Below are 16,765 nucleotides of genomic sequence, written 5' to 3'. Positions count from 1 at the left end.
CCCTTTGAAAGTGTGCATGACCAAAGGTGACCAGATATATGTGATTACATGTCCATAATTACATCAGAAATGAGGTTGATGGGGCACCTGGGTGGCTCAGTCAGTTAAGCAGCTGCCTTTGGCTCAGGTCATGACCCCAGGGTCCTGGGATCGAGCCCCATGTCGGACTCCCTGCTCCTCGGGGAGCCTGCTTCTCCTTCTCCCTCTGCCTGCCACTCCCCCTGCTTGTGCTCTCTCTCTCTCTCTCTCTCTCTCTCTCTCTCTCTCTCTGTCAAATAAATAATATCTTAAAAAAAAAAAGAATTGAGGTTGGACTGTTACGGGCGGGAGAGTCTGCGTTGGGTGAATGGAGGTGTTGGTTCTTCGATTTCCCATGAAAGATTTACATGAAGATCTACACTCAAAGGCAGCCAGAAGGAAGGTAGCAAGCATGAAGCAGTTTATTAAGGACAATATATACTCAAGAATGGAGAGTGGGCAGGCCCAGAGGTGGCAACTGCACCAGGTTAGAGGTGTCTTTTCTTTTTATGGTTGTATAGGTTATGGGTCATAGCAGGGCGGTCTCTGACTGAGGTTGTTTCCAACCATCTAAGGGACTCCTCCTACCAGTTGGGAGTGGGAGTTTTTGGCCCTACATGGTTCTTGCTGGAATTGTTATGGCCATCTTTCCCTACAGTGTGGGGGGGGGCATTGAAACTGGGCACAGACTGGTGGCTGGACCCCAGGCCACCCTGGCGGTATAATATATAATGTAAATATATTATAATGAAGCTCTAGGTTACCCTAGCCTCAGGTGGCAAGAAAGAGAGGTAGCCTCGAGGAATCGAAGGCGGCCTCCAGCTGACAGCCAGCAAGAAATCAAAGCCCCCAGTCCTTCACCTGCAAGGAACTGAATTCTGCCAATGACCAGAGTGAGCTTGGATCCTTCCCCAGTCAGGCCTCATAGGAGACTGCAGCCCTTGTCAACACCTTCATTTCAGCTTTGTGAGACCCTAAGCAGAGATCCTAGTTAAGCCATGTCCTGACTCCTGACCCACAGAAACTGTGAGTTAATGTTGTTGTAAGTCTGTTGTTTTAAGCTGAGAAGTAACATAGCATCAACAAACTAGGAGTAGAAGAGAACATCCTCAACCTGATGAAGGACAAAACCCCACAGCTAACATCATACTTAACAGTGCGGGGCGCCTGGGTGGCTCAGTCGTTAAGCGTCTGCCCTCGGCTCAGGTCATGGTCCCAGGGTCCTGGGATCAAGCCCCACATCGGGCTCCCTGCTCAGTGGGGAGCCTGCTTCTCCCTCTCCCCCTGCTTGTGTTCCCTCTCTGTGTCTCTCTCTCTGTCAAATAAGTAAAATCTTTAAACAAAAACAAAAAACAGTGAAAGACTGAAAGCTTTCTCCCCAGGGATCAGGATCAAGACAAGGATGTTCCAGGGGCACCTGGCTGGCTCAGTCTTTAGAGCACCTGACCCTTGATCTTGGGGTGGTGAGTTCAAGCCCCACATTCCCGGGTGTAGGGCTTACTTAAAAAAAAAAAAAGATAAGGATGTTTCCTCTCACTTCTATTTCTTTTTTTTCTTCCAAAGATTTTATTTATTTATTTGACAGAGAGAGAGAGACAGCGAGAGAGGGAACACAAGCAGAGGGAGTGGGAGAGGGAGAAGCAGGCTTCCCACGGAGCAGGGAGCTGGATGCGGACTCGATCCCAGGACCCTGGGATCACGACCTGAGCCGAAGGCAGACACTTAACCGACTGAGCCACCCAGGTGCCCCACTCTCACTTCTATTTGACATTGTACTGAAGGTTCTAGCCAGGGCACTTAGCCAAGAAAAAAAGACATCCACAGTGGAAAGGCAGAAATGAAATTATTTCTATTTGCAAATGATGTGACTTTATACATGGATAATCTTAAGGAATCTACAACAAAACCATTTGAGCTAATAGATGAGGTTACAGGATGTAAGATCAATATTATAAAACTCAATTGTATTTCTATACACGAGCAATGAACAATCCAAAAATGAAAGAAAACAATTCCATTTGCATTACCATCAAAAAGAATAAAAACACTTAGAAACAAAGTTAACAAAATAGGTGCAAGACTGTACCCTGAAAACCACAAAAACCATCTAACATAAACTCAAATCCATAATCACTTACTTCCAACATCCATTTCTCAAGTACTCCATGGTTCCCCATGATGTATGGTCTCCCTCATTGTAGCAAGCTAATAAACCCAATTTGGTTCCTGATGGTCTTTGACTGATGGGCATTAACACAAATGGAGGAGGTTTCACTGAGATTCAGCAGAAACCCGCACTGCCCTACCCTGTGACCTTCAACTCAGTAATAGTGTACATATCTGAAACGCCTTGTGTCTCCAGCTAATTGAGTCACATCCCTGCCCATGCTTGGCTTGGGGGTAAATTCACAGTGACTTGAATATAGACATTTCAATGAGGTCCTCTGCATTGATTTGTTTTGTTTTCCTAGGAATAAGGATCCCCCGGAATTTGGTTATCTAATCAGATACATACTGTTACTTGGTAAAATTGTTTTCTAGCTTTCATCGATCCGTTCCTGTGGTCTGTCCAATTGTATATGTGAAACATATAAGAGTTATATTTAGTTACATGGTTGAGTGTTACTTCACAACAAAAGGAAAGTCTATAGAAAAAGAAAGAGCATAACCCTGACATTTATTCTCAAGCTGACCCTGGGGGCTGAGGAGTCCTGGTATCCAAGGCTTGTTTGTCCAAAGGATGCTGGTCTGGGGAAACCATTAGAAACCATTAGAAAATCTTACATGGAAGCAGCCTTAAATAGGTATTTGTACACACGTGTTCATAGCAGCATTATTCACACAGGTAAACATGGAAGCCACCCAAGTGTTCATTGGTGGATGAATGGGTAAGCAAAATGGGATATATACCTACAATGGAATATTATTCAGCCTTTAAGGAAGGAAATTCTGACACATGCTACAACATGGATGAACACCGAGGACATTATGCTAAGTGAGATAAGCCACTCCCTAAAAGAGGAATACTGAAGGAGTCCACTTACATGAGATACTTAGAAGAGTCAAAATCATAGAGACAGAAAGTAGAACAGTGGGTTACCAGGGGCGGGGGGAGGGGGTAGGGAGTTAGTGTTTAATGAGCACAGAGTTTCAGGGTTTTTTAAAGATTTTATCTATTTATTTGAGAGAGAACACAATCGAGCATGAGTGGGGGGGGCAGAGGGAGAGGGAGGGACAGAGGGAGAAGCAGACTACCCGCTGAGCAGGGAGCCTGTCGCGGGACTCGATCCCAGGACTCAGAGATCATAGCCTGAGCCGAAGGCAGACGCTTAACAGACTGAGCCACCCAGGCGCCCCTGGAGTTTCAGTTTTATAAGATGAAAAGAGTTACCCAGATGGATGGTGGTGATAGTTGCACAACATTATGAATGTATTTAATACTACTGAAATGTACACTTACAACGGTAAAGATGGTAAATTTTATGTGTATTTCACCACAATAAAACAAACAAACAAAACTTACATGAATTTCTTCTTCAGTCTTGTCTTTGTGTCCCTGAGAATTGCTTTGTTAATTTCATCTGCTCAGAGTCAGGAGGGTTTTTATTCCTGGCCCAGGATCATGACGGTTGGCCTTTAGCCAGAATCTGGAGACAACAGTTACACAAGCAAACCCTTATGGAGCACTGCAATTCTTATGGGATCTTCTCAGTCTAAAACTGTGCCTCTCAGGCCAAGCACCTTTGTCCTTCATGTTTTTTCACCGGAAAGTCAACACATATGTTTATCTAACTGAACTGACATAATTTCACCAGGGAAATTTCAAAATTGTAGTAACTACTTTGGGAAACTTCTGCCATGAACAAGATTGTTCATTTGAGGGCTGCCTTAGAACAAAAAGGGCAGCTGGGGCACCTGGGTGGCTCAGTAGGTTAAGCATCCGACTCTTGATCTCAGCTCAGGTCTTGATCTCAGGGGTCGGGAGTTCAAGGCCCTCAGTGGGCTCCACACTGGGCATGGCACCTACTTAAAAAACAAAATTTATAAAATTAAAAAAAAAAGAGCAAAAAGGGCAAGAAATCCACATGAAGAGATGGCTTGTTTCATCCATATAAGAGAGAGATCATTTTGTTTAACCAAGGAGACACGCTTCTCTTCATTTCTGTATTTGGAGGTTAAGGAGTGCTGACTATTAAGATTTTATTTATTTGTTTGTTTGTTTTATTTTGGAGAGAGAGCACACTAGCTCGAGCAGGGGGAGGAGCAGAGCGGGAGGGAGAAAGAATCTCAAGCAGACTCCTCGCCAAGCACAGAGCCTGGGGGCGGGGGGCAGGTTCCATCCCATGACCCTGAAATCACCACCCCAGTAGAAACCAAGTTGGACACTTAACTGAGCTACCCGACTTTATTTATTTATTTATTTGAGAGAGAGAAATCACATACGTGCTCCAGCTGGGGGAGGGGCAGAGGCAGAGGGAGAGAAGTAGACTCCCCACTGAGTGTGGAGCCCTACTTGGGATTGATCCCACAACCCCGAGACTATGACCCGAGTGGAAATCAAGAGTCAGCTGCTTAACTGACTGAGCCACCCAGGTGCCCCAAGGAGTGCCGACTTTATTTTTTAAGATTTTATTTATTTCGGGGTGCCTGGGTGGCTTAGTCGTTAAGCATCTGCCTTCGGCTCAGGTCACGATCCCGGGGTCCTGGGATCGAGCCCCGCATTGGGCTCCCTGCTTGGCAGGAAGCCTGCTTCTCCCTCTCCCACTCCCCCTGCTTGTGTTACCTCTCTCGCTTTAAAATAAATAAAAATAAAAAATCTTTTAAAAAAAGATTTTTATTTATTTCTTTGACAGAGAGGGCACAAGCAGGGGGAACGGCAGGCAGTGGGAGAGGGAGAAGCAGGCTCCCAGAGGAGCAGGGAGCCCGATGGGGGGCTCGATCCCAGGACCCCGGGATCATGACCTGAGCCGAAGGCAGCTGCTTAACCAACTGAGCCACCCAGGTGCCCCAGAGCGCTGACTTTTTTTAAAAATTTTTTTATTGTTATGTTAATCACCATATATTACATCATTAGTTTTTGATGCAGTGTTCCATGATTCATTGTTTGTTCATAACACCCAGTGCTCCATGCAGAACGTGCCCTCCTCAATACCCATCACCAGGCTAACCCATCCCCCTACCCCCCTCCCCTCTAGAACCCTCAGTTTGTTTTTCAGAGTCCATCATCTCTCATGGTTCGTCTCCCCCTCTGACATACTCCCCTTTTCTTCCCCTCCTGTTATCTTCTTCTTTTTCTTTTTTCTTAAAATATGTTGCGTTATTTGTTTCAGAAGTACAGATCTGTGATTCAACAGTCTTACACAATTCACAGCGCTCACCGTAGCACATATCTTCCCCAATGTCTATCACCCAGCCACCCCATCCCTCCCACCCCCCACCACTCCAGCAACCCTCAGTTTGTTTCCTGAGATTAAGAATTCCTCATATCAGCGAGGTCATGTGATACATGTCTTTCTCTGATTGACTTATTTCACTCAGCGCTGACTTTTTAATACTATGCCTTGATAAAATTGTCAAGGGCCTAATTTATTGTTTAAATCGGCTGTAATAACTCTCTTTTTTATTTTTTAAAGATTTATTTATTTATTTATTTGAGAGAGAGAGAACATGCACACGAGGGGGGCGGGGCAGAGGGAGAGGGAGAAAGAGAAAGAATCCTCAAGCAGACTCCCCACTGTGCACGGAGCCCGATGTGGGGCTACATCCCAGGACCCCCGAGACTATGACCCCAAACGCAACCAAGCACCTTTCACCTAACCAACTTGGGCACCCAGGTGCCCCATCTCTTTTTTTATTTTTATTTTATTTATTTTAAGATTTTATTTATTTATTTGTCAGAGATAGAGAGAGAGCACAAGCAGGGGGAGCAGCAGGTAGAGGGAGAAGCAGGCTCCCGCTGAGCAGGGAGCCCGATGAGGGGCTCGGTCCCAGGACCCCGGGATCATGACCCAAGCCGAAGGCAGCTGCTTAACCAACTGAGCCACCCAGGCATCCCATCTCTTTTCATTTTTTATTATTTTATTGGCTCTTTTAAGAGGGGGTTGAAGGGCAGAGGGAGAGAATCCCCTCGATCCCAAGACCCATGGGATCATGACCTGAGCTAAAATCAAGAGTCAGACTCTTTAACCAACTGAGCCACCCAGGTGCCCCTGTAATAACTCTCTTTTGAGTATGTTTATGTCAGATTGTATTTTCACGCAGCCAAAACTCCTCCCCTCTACTTGTGGAGGGAACATAACTAGCTTTTTGCAGTGATAATTTCTTTTTTTTTAAGATTTTATTTATCTATTTATTTGAGACAGAGCACACAAGCAGGGGGAGCGGCAGACAGAGGAAGAGGGAGAAGCAGACTCCCTGCCAAGCACAAAGCCCGACACAGGGCTCAATCCCAGGACCCCGGGATCATGACCAGAGCCAAAGGCAGACGGCCAACCGACTGAGCCACCCAGGCATGATAATTTCATGTTCATCTGAAGCCACTTCAGGAACCCTTATCAAAATGGACAACAAATGAAGGCAATTCTATATCCCTTGCCATACTTGAGATAGCCCTAAGAAGAATGGAAGGTAGCAAAGCTGCTTCATGGTATTAGCCACCATAGCAGAGATAAATTGGCCTTGATACTGAACCAACATTGATGGGGTAACTTTAAGGCTCTTGCTGAGATGGTCCCCTTGAATGTCATACCTCCAATAACACAATCATGGCAAAGACTGTAACGGTAGGACGTGGATAGGAACCCAAGACTTGAGGCCCCTTTGAACACCTCCAAATGGGTTATGAGCATGTTCTGGCTGTGGTTTACTTTCCAGGCCAACTGAGCTTTTCATTGCCAGAGAGCTTTTGCTGTAAGGGTAGGGGAAATCACTTGCTTTTGTATTTGACTTGGGGAATCTCAACTTCTCTCTCCAGTAATAGGGACACATAAGGCACTCATTTAAATAACTCTTATCTGAAAACTCTGTAAAGTTTTAACTTACAAACTCTACAGCCATTATCATCCATAATCCTCAGAAAAAGTAGAGAGACTGAACGGAATTCTAAAACTAAAAGCAACACAGAACAAACTGATGGTTGCCAGAGGGGGAGGGGTGGGGGGAACAGGCTCAAAGGGGTGCGGGGGAGTGGGGCATACAGGTTTCCAGTTATGGAATGAACCAGTCACGGGGATGAAAGGCACAGCATAGGGAGTAAGTCAATGGTGTTGTAATGGTCTTGTATGGTGACACAGGGTAGATATACTTGTGGTCAGCATAGCGTTACATATAGAGGTGATGAATCACTATGAATTACTATGTATACCTGAAACTAATGTGAGAGTGTATGTCAACTAAACTTGAATTACAAAAAATATCAGGGCGCCTGGGTGGCTCAGTCGCTTAAGGGTCCGCCTTCGGCTCAGCTCAGATCACGATCTCGGGATCCTGGGTTGGAGCCCAGTGTCTGGCTCTGAGCTCCGCAGGGAGTCTGCTTGTCCTTCTCCCTTTGTTCTGCCCCCCACTTGTGCTCTCTCTCTCAAATGAGTAAATAAATAAATAAATAACATCTTTTTAAAAAATTGCAACACTTCTGAGAAACCCTCAAACTTCCAGGGACTAAAGTATTATCATTAGCCTTGACGGTAATAAGATCTAACCGCTCCGGGGACTACTTCTGGCTAGTTACTTCTGAGTTAATAACAGACCATCGCATATGTTTTGTTTTTTGTTTTTGTTTTTGTTTTTAAGATTTTATTTATTTATTTGACAGAGAGAGACACAGCGAGAGAGGGAACACAAGCAGGGGGAGTGGGAGAGGGAGAAGCAGGTTTCCCGCGGAGCAGGGAGCCCGATGCGGGGCTCGATCCCAGGACCCTGGGATCATGACCTGAGCCGAAGGCCGGCGCCCAACGACTGAGCCACCCAGGCGCCCCACCCCATATGTTTTGTAATTTCATTTTAAATACTAGATTCTACCCTATTACAGGCCAATGTGACTTCATACTACTAGGACTCATATGATGCTTCCAGATGTCTCCTTAATAGGTTTGAGTTGCATTTACAAAATATCCACCTAGGGAAGCCTGCCTGGCTCAGTAGGAGGAGCGAGCAACTCTTCATCTCCTGGGTTGGAGCTCCACATTAGGTGTAGAGATTACTTAAAAAATAAACAAATTTCGGGGCACCTGGGTGGCTCAGTCGTTAAGCGTCTGCCTTCGGCTCAGGTCATGATCTCAGGGTCCTGGGATCGAGCCCCATGTTGGACTCCCTGCTCGGCGGGAAGCCTGCTTCTCCCTCTCCCACTCCCCCTGCTTGTGTTCCCTCTTTCGCTATGTCTCTGTCAAATAAATAAATAAAATCTTAAAAAAAAAAAGAAACCTTCCTTTAAAAAAAAAAAAAAACCAAAAAACAAATTTCAAAATATCCACCTAAACAAAGCCTGCATGATCAGAGGGAAAACTGCCCTCGAACTTCTTTTTTTTTTTTTTTAAAGATTTTATTTTTTTTTTTTGGTTTTTTTAAAGATTTTATTTATTTATTTGAGAGAGAGAGAATGAGAGATAGAGAGCACAAGAGGGAAGAGGGTCAGAGGGAGAAGCAGACTCCCCGCTGAGCAGGGAGCCCGATGCGGGACTCGATCCCGGGACTCCGGGATCACGACCTGAGCTGAAGGCAGTTGCTTAACCAACTGAGCCACCCAGGCACCCCAGATTTTATTTATTTATTTGAGAGAGAGAGAATGAGAGAGAGCACAAGAGGGAAGAGGGTCAGAGGGAGAAGCAGACTCCCCGCTGAGCAGGGAGCCCGACGCGGGACTCGATCCAGGGACTCGATCCGGGGACTCAATCCAGGGACTCAATCCCAGGACTCCAGGATCATGACCTGAGCCGAAGGCAGTCGCTTAACCAACTGAGCCACCCAGGCGCCCTGCCCTCGAACTTCTTGAAAAAGACGTTAGTAGGCATCAAACAGGATTCTTAGGAATTCTCTGGAAGCTAATGACCGCAGAGGTGCAGAACTTCTCCCCAAGATGACAAGATTAATTTTGATTCTACAGCACCCCTTTTTTCTTTTTATCCCACTATGAATCTTTTTTTAAAAAGATTTTTATTTATTTATTTGAGAGCGAGAGAGATCACAGAGGGAGAGGGAGAAGCAGACTCGCCACCGAGCAGGGAGCCCGATGCGGGGCTCCATCCCGGGCGCCCCTATCCCACTATGAATCTTGATTTTTATTGTATCTTGACACCCTCTAGTAACCAACTAAAATATCTTTCAGTATGATCTCCCTTACTTTTTTAAATTTAAATTCAATTCAATTAACATTTTACTAGTTTCAGAGGTAGTTTAGTGATTCATGAGTTGCATATAACGTCCAATGCTCATTCCATCCAGTGCCCCCCTTAATGCCCATCCTCCAGTTACCCCATCCCCCCACCCACCTCCCCAGATCTCCATTACTTTCACCCTGTTACTTTTGACCTCCTATGGTCTCCCTCTGTCACTTAAGGAAAAAACAAAACCCTCTTGGGTGTTTTCTCAGACCATGGCTACTATTCTGAATTTGATTTCTCTCTCTCTCTCTCTCTCTCTCCCCCTCAAGCACACACACTCATCCACCTGACAAAAAAATTCATAGCTGTTCCTCTAAATACCTCTGAAGGTAGCTTTCTTTTTTATAGGTCCCTTCTGGTCCTAACATTTCCCTCAAAAAAATTAATCCCAAACCTTGATCTTGTAAAAACTGGACACTGGCCTCGCAGAATGCTTCTGCTGAGGTCAGTACAACCCTATCAGCAAAAGCCCTAGAACCATGAGGAATGGGGGTTAGGGCATTTTTGTTCTTAGAAACATTCTAGCCTGTTTTGCTGCTACTGTTGAACTCCAATCAAGACATCTTCCCCTGTAGAGGGATAAAAATTGCCTTTCCCCTGCTGTAATAAATGATACATATACTCTCAATTCCATCTGTGCTCCGCTAGGATGCTTACCTGTACTGAAGCAGGGGACCCGCTTACCCCTGCCAGCTGCAACACTACTTTATCCTGTGCCTTCAGGATAATTGCTCCAGACATTCCGATAGTTAAAACTACCACCCTCCAGTGGACCATGTTTTCCTGAGGCTATCCAGAGATCTCCAACAATGAGGCAAGCAGAAACTCCTCGGAGCTCATGATCTCCGGGTCCCGGAATCGAATCGAGCCCCGCGTCGGGCTCTCTGCTCTGCGGGGAGCCTGCTTCTCCCTCTACCTGCCGCTCCCCCTGCTTGTGCTCGCTCTCCTTCTCTGTCAAATAAATAAAATCTTAAAAATAAAAAAGAAAAATGAAACACCTGGCTCCTCCTTCACGGCAGCTGCTGTTCCCGCGGTAGGGAAAATAGAATCGGAAAAGGTGGTCCCCAACTCGCCTCTGACCTTAGCAGATGCCACGCATGACACGATTTCTATTCTAGAAGCCCAACTAACCAGCTTAAATGTAAATTCGTTAGCCAGAGCTGTCACGAGCCATCTCATCACCTCAGATTTCTTTTGGGCTAGTGAAGGGGAAGGGAAGGGGGGGGGGATGATGCTCCGGGAAACTTCTATGGCACTTACAGAAACACTACAGGTCAGCTAGAGCACTTTCTTATGAGACTAAAAGAAAAAGCCAGCTGCCTGGCTCTTGAGAGACCAGCTGGACTGCGGGACATGTTTCCACGGCCTGAGTGTGATCATCTAGGCCCTGGGCTCCGAGGCTTATTATGAAGACTAATCATCATCTTGTTTTTGGCAACTACCTGTGGCACATTTGGTGTACGTACCCTGTCCAGAGTCTTAAACAGCCACAGCGCAGCTCTTGGCATGTCAGGGAATTCGACACAAACACATCTAACGCAAACCCAAATCCCATAATGTCCTTCCTTAGCTGAGATGCCCCAGCATTCTCCATGGTGTGTATTCTCCCTCGTTGCAATGAGCTAATACACCCAACTTTGTTGAATCACTGGTGTGTTCCTGGTGGTCTTTGGCTGAAGTCCGAGGACATTATTTACTTAAAGAATCCAAGAGAACCAGGGCGCCTGGCTGGCACAGTAGGTTAAGCGTCCGACTCTTGGTTTCTGCTCAGGTCGTGATCTCGGGGTCCTGAGATCGAGCCCTGAGTAGGGCTCAGCGCTTAGTGCAGAGTCTGCTTGAGATTCTCTCTCCCTCTCCCTCTCCCTCTGCCCTTCCCGCTCGTGCTCTGCCTCTAAAATTAATAAATAAATCTCTCTTTTTTTAAAGATTTTATTTCTTTATTTGAGAGAGCGAGAATGAGAGAGAGAGAGAGCACATGAGAGGGGGGAGGGTCAGAGGGAGAAGCAGACTCCCTGCTGAGCAGGGAGCCCGATGCGGGACTCGATCCCGGGACTCCAGGATCATGACCTGAGCCAAAGGCAGTCGCTTAACCAACTGAGCCACCCAGGCACCCTAAATAAATCTCTTTTTAAGAAATCCAAGAAAATCATCTAAAACACTTTTAGACCTAATGACGAAAGTGAGCAAGATGGCCAGAAACAAGACCGAATGTGAGACTGAATGGCTTTCCTTTACAGACACTTAAAAAAAAAATGTAATAGAAAAGGACATTGTTCACCATGGTAAGAAAATCCATCAACCTCCTGTGAATACCTTGAGCAAGAAAAATATGAGCTCTACACATTTTTTTAAAATTTTTGTCATTTGACGTGAGGTGGCATCTCGATTTATTTATTTTTTTATTTTTTTAAAGATTTTTTTATTTATTCATTTGTCAGAGAGAGAGAGCACAAGCAGAGGGAGAAGCAGGCTCCCCGCTGAGCAAGGAGCCTGATGTGGGACCCGACCCCAGGACCCCGGGATCACGACCCGAGCGAAGGCAGACGCTTAACCGACTGAGCCACCCAGGCGTCCCGAGCTCTACACATTTTTACAGAAGGAAAGAAAACGTGGCTGAAATGAATGGAAAGAGATGTTGTGTTCCAGGCATGAAGAATCAACACTGGAGAAATGGGTCCCCAAATTAATCTATATATTCAATTTAAGGCAAGTAGGATTCTTTTTTTCATCTCCTAAATTATGACATATCTTCAAATGAACAACAATCTGCAGAAGATAGTAATATAATGGACACCTGTGAACTCTCAACATTTTTTCATTTGCCCCAAATGTATTTCCTTTAAGAAATGAAATATTTCAGGGCGCCATGATGGCTCAGTCAGTTAAGCGTCTACCTTTTGGCTCAGGTCATGATCCCGGGGTCCTGGGATTGAGCCCCACGTTCAGCTCCTTGCTCAGCGGAGGAGCCTGCTTCTCCCTCTCCCTCTGCCCCTCCTCCCCCACTCATGTGTGCATGTGCTCGCTCTCTTATAAATCAATCAATCTTTAAAAAAAAGAAACAAAATATTTCAGCTCCAGCTGAAACCTACTAGGTTAGCTTCCTCTACTCCGTTCTTTTTTTCTTTCTTTTTTTTTTTTTATTTATTCATTTGAGAGAGAGAGCAGAGTGTGAGAGAGAGCACAAGCTGGGGGTAGGAGCAGAAGAGGGAGAAGCAGACTCCCCGCTGAGCAGGGAGCCCAACGTGGGGCTCGATCATCCTGGAACCCCAGATCAAGACCCGAGCCGAAGGCAGACACTCAACCGACTGAGCCACCCAGGCGCCCCTCTATTCCATTCTATCCTCCCTTCGTCCTCTGACGTAAATGCAATACTGAGATTCTTACTGACCATTCCCTTGCATCATTTTATTCTTTCATTATGTAATTAGGGATCCATGAAGTGCATATATTGTTTGTATGTGTTTACTACAAATATGGGACTCTACACAGCAGTCTTTGGCTTTCCTTCGTCTGTGCCATACTGCAGGCTCGAGAATGATCCATGTTGATACATGTGGCTCTGGTTCGTATTTAACTCTTTAGTGAGATATACATACAAAAAAAGCGTACGTTAGAAGGGTCCAATCTGATGAAGGTTCTTAACCTGAATGCACACGATCCTCTCACAAGGTGCCTGTGTGAATGCCCAAGATTGCTGCCAACCTGCTCTCCATGAAGTCAGTCCTTGAGTCCTTTGTTATTACTTTAACAAAGGGGGCTTGGAAATTGTTGCCTTGGCCTGTGAAAACCTTCAAAGGGCACCTGTAATGCTGATTGATAATGTGTTGGAAATTATGGTGCAAGACACGTCTCTCCAACTCTACGCACTATAAATAAGGGTAGAGATACCGGCTTTGCCACTTTCAGGCAGCATAGCCATGGACGAGTGGCTTTACCTGTTGGTGCCTTCCGTTTCCTCATATGTATAAGGAAGGTAACAAAAGGAAGGTTCCTCTGTCCCCTCAGAAGGGATCATTGGCACATCCTTCCTCCTCAACATGCTTGTGGGCCTTCTGGTGACACGGCAGATTCCCCAGAGATGGCTCCCGTGGGCCGGCTGCAGAGGCTGGCCCCAAATGGGCTCCTTGACGCCATCCTCCACAACAGCAGAGCATTGCCCTCAAAAAGCGTATCCCCAGGGGAGGCTGCCCTCCTCCCACCCACTTCGATGACCTGGGGTGCTGGGGCTGGGGCTGGGGCTGGGCCTGGCGGAGCTGCCCTGCCCCGTCAGGCCCTGTTCTCCAGCTGCCACTAAGAAAACAAAGGAAATAAGAACACTCAGGCCAGCAACCCCCGGACGCAGGGAAAGAGGGTATGGGTGTCCAACTCTCATGTCTCTCTTGCTTTCTCTCTCCCTCTCTCTGCTCTGACTCTATTTCTCTCACTTCTTTGTTTTGTTCTGATTCTCTCTGCCCCTTTCTCTCCCTCACCCCCGCTGGATGTCTGACTCTCCCAATCTTTATGTCTATCTCCCTTCTTACATTTTCTCTTTTCCCATCTTTTCCCCACTTGTCCTACTGTTTTTTTTTTTTTTTTCCTTTCTTGGTATCTCTTTCTCTGCATCTCTGTCTCTCCTTTGATACCTCCATAAACTCTGGCTTCGCTTTGTCTTGGTCCCTCTCTTGGGCTCTGTCCCAATTCTTTCTATTCTCTCTCGGTGTCTGATTTCTCCATGTCTCTCTCCCCAGCCTCTCAGCGTCTCTGCCTGAGGCAGTGATTCTCCACCTCACTGCCGGGGCTGGACCCCGTTGTACTTCCCTGATTCTTTCCATCTCACTAACCCTCCTTGTTCAGCAGCTACTTCCCCACGCACCTGCCCCACGCACACCGGTAGATGGCCACAAGCCAGGGAGACTGAAGTAGAGAAATGGGGAAGGAGGGCTGAGAGACAGAGCAAGACAGACGGAGGCCAACTTGGGCCTCAGGGGGTGGGGGGCGGGCGAAGCAGGGAAGAAGATGGGAAGGAAGAACCCAAGGGAGAGGCATGAAATCCTTGTGGGAAGCAGATGGGATTAAACCAGAGATGAGAGTGAGAAAGCGAGCCAGAGGGAGAAAGGATGCAGGTTGGGCTCCTCTCCGCTTCTCTGAGGCCCCTCAGCCGGACGGTAAGGGAGGGGCAGCCTGCTCGCCCTCTGTCAGCCTGGCCCTTCAGCCCAGCTCACTACTACTATGGGGCCTGGCCTTCCTCCCTGTGTTTGCCTCCGTCTGATGCTGAGGGTCTTCCCAGGTCCCACCTGCATTTTTTCTCTCTCTCTCTCTCTCTTTCTTTTTTAAGATTTTATTTATTTGACAGAGAGAGATAGCATGAGCAGGGGGAGCGGGAGTGGGAGAAGCAGGCTCCCCGCCAAGGAGGGAGCCCGATGCGGGGCTCGATCCCAGGACCCTGGGATCATGACCTGAGCCGAAGGCAGACGCTTAACGACTGAGCCCCCCAGGACCTGCACCTCTGACCTCACACAGCTTCCTGTTTCTGTCTCTTCGTAAATCTCTTGTGTGTCTCTCTCTGCCTCCCGCTCTTCCTAGTCTCCATCTCCTTTCGGGTATGTCCCTCGGCTTCTATTTCTCTCCGTCTCTGTTTCTGTCTCACTCGCGCCTGCTCCCGGTCTCGGTCTCCGTAGGCCCTCCGGATGGAAACTGCCTGGGGTCTGACCCCGCATTTCCTTCTTGGGCAAAGGGAAGCTGCCTGCGGACGCAGACCCGACCTGACCCCTCCTCCGTTGCCCCGGCTCCAGCTCCGGGGACCTGGGCGACCCCGGGCTCCCCAGGCCCAGCTAGGAGGCCCGACACCTCTCTCCCGAAGCCGCGAGCCTCCGTTGCTGCGCCGGGTCCCCCGCTATTCACCCCGGCCCCGGCCCCGCTCCCCCAGCCAGCGGCCCGAGGAGCCAGAGCGGAAGGGCCTGAAGGTTGCCAGGAACGGCGCCGAGGCCCCCGTGCGTCCCGCGGCCTCCAGGGACCGGAGACAGTGAACGGAGTCCCAGGGCCGCGAGAGGAGGGCGGAGGGCCCGCGTGTTCGGGTGCACCTGCAGGGGTCGACCCTTTAAGGAGCGGGAGGGGGCGGGGCCTGAAACCGGGCAGAGGTTCGGGCTAGAGGCTGGGGAGGGCGGGGGAGCTGCAGCTGGGAGGGGCCTATAGGAGCCCAGCCCACCTGGAGGGGACCGGGGAGCTACAGCAGGGATGTGGCCTCAGAGGAGCCAGAGTTGATACATGAAAGAGGTAGGGGCCTGCAGGATCCTTAGAGGACAGGGAGGAAAGACAGGAGGGGGTCTGCGGATAGTCTGCGGACACCACAGCCGCGTGAGTGGGGCCTTGTGGACTCGCGGATGGGAAAGGCTGGGAACAGCTAGCAGGGCAGTGCTTGATAGGCGCAGGATGGGGTCTGAAGACACGCCGGGGGTGGGGGTGGGGGTGGGGGAAGCAGGGGGAATGGGGCCTGGCGGTGAAGAAGGGGTCTTGCACAGAAGCGGCCCAGAAAGGATCACAGCCTGTTAGACTCTGGGTCCTAAACCAATGCGCCCCCGGAGCTCAAGGCTGGCGCCGGGGCCCTGGGAGGGCTGTGCTCACAGTGCCAGCAGGCCTCCCCCACCTTGCTTCCCTGAGTCTCCAGTCTGGCGGCTGCCAACTGCCTGGCACCAAGGCGCACAAGCGGGCCGTGTCGCAGTTCTGCTACCATGGGGGCACCCGGGCCGTTGGGAGGTCAGGGACTCTGTATTTTTACCCGCAGAAAGCCATTTTGTCTAAGGACATCACCTCTTTGCAATGGCTTGCACTAGAAGAGACGGCGTTTGGGGCCAATGTCCCTCCAGAAAAATCTCTTTCCCATAATGCCCCCACCCCAATACGAAAACTCTCTTCTGGTTATTTTATGGTTGCTCTTAAAAAACTACAACACTGAGCATCAGCAGAGAAGTAGCTCTGTGGTACAGAAGAGGAGACTGACACAGGGCATCTTCCTCAAGAAAGCTGGATCCTTCGGGGCGCCTGGGGGGGGCGGGGCTCAGTTGTTAGGCGTCTGCCTTCGGCTCAGGTCCTGATCCCAGGGTCCTGGGATTGAGCCCCTCATCAGGTTCCCTGCTCCACGGGAAACCTGCTTCTCCCTCTCCCATTCCCCCTGCTTGTGTTCCCTCTCTCGCTGTGTCTCTGTCAAATAAATACAATCTTAAAAAACAGCAAGCTGGATCCTTCTGACCCCTACTTCCATCCCAGGTCCATGGGGAAGCCACAGAGGGAGATCGTGAATTCACAAATGCGGTGACTGGGATCCAGAGAGCCAGAATTGACTGTGAGATCAGATTTCCCAGCCTTGGCAATGGGGGCATGGGCGGGAGGGCTCAGGG

This window comes from Zalophus californianus, chromosome X, assembly GCF_009762305.2.
Source record: "Zalophus californianus isolate mZalCal1 chromosome X, mZalCal1.pri.v2, whole genome shotgun sequence".
NCBI lineage: Eukaryota > Metazoa > Chordata > Mammalia > Carnivora > Otariidae > Zalophus > Zalophus californianus.
This window is presented reverse-complemented; position numbering follows the sequence as displayed.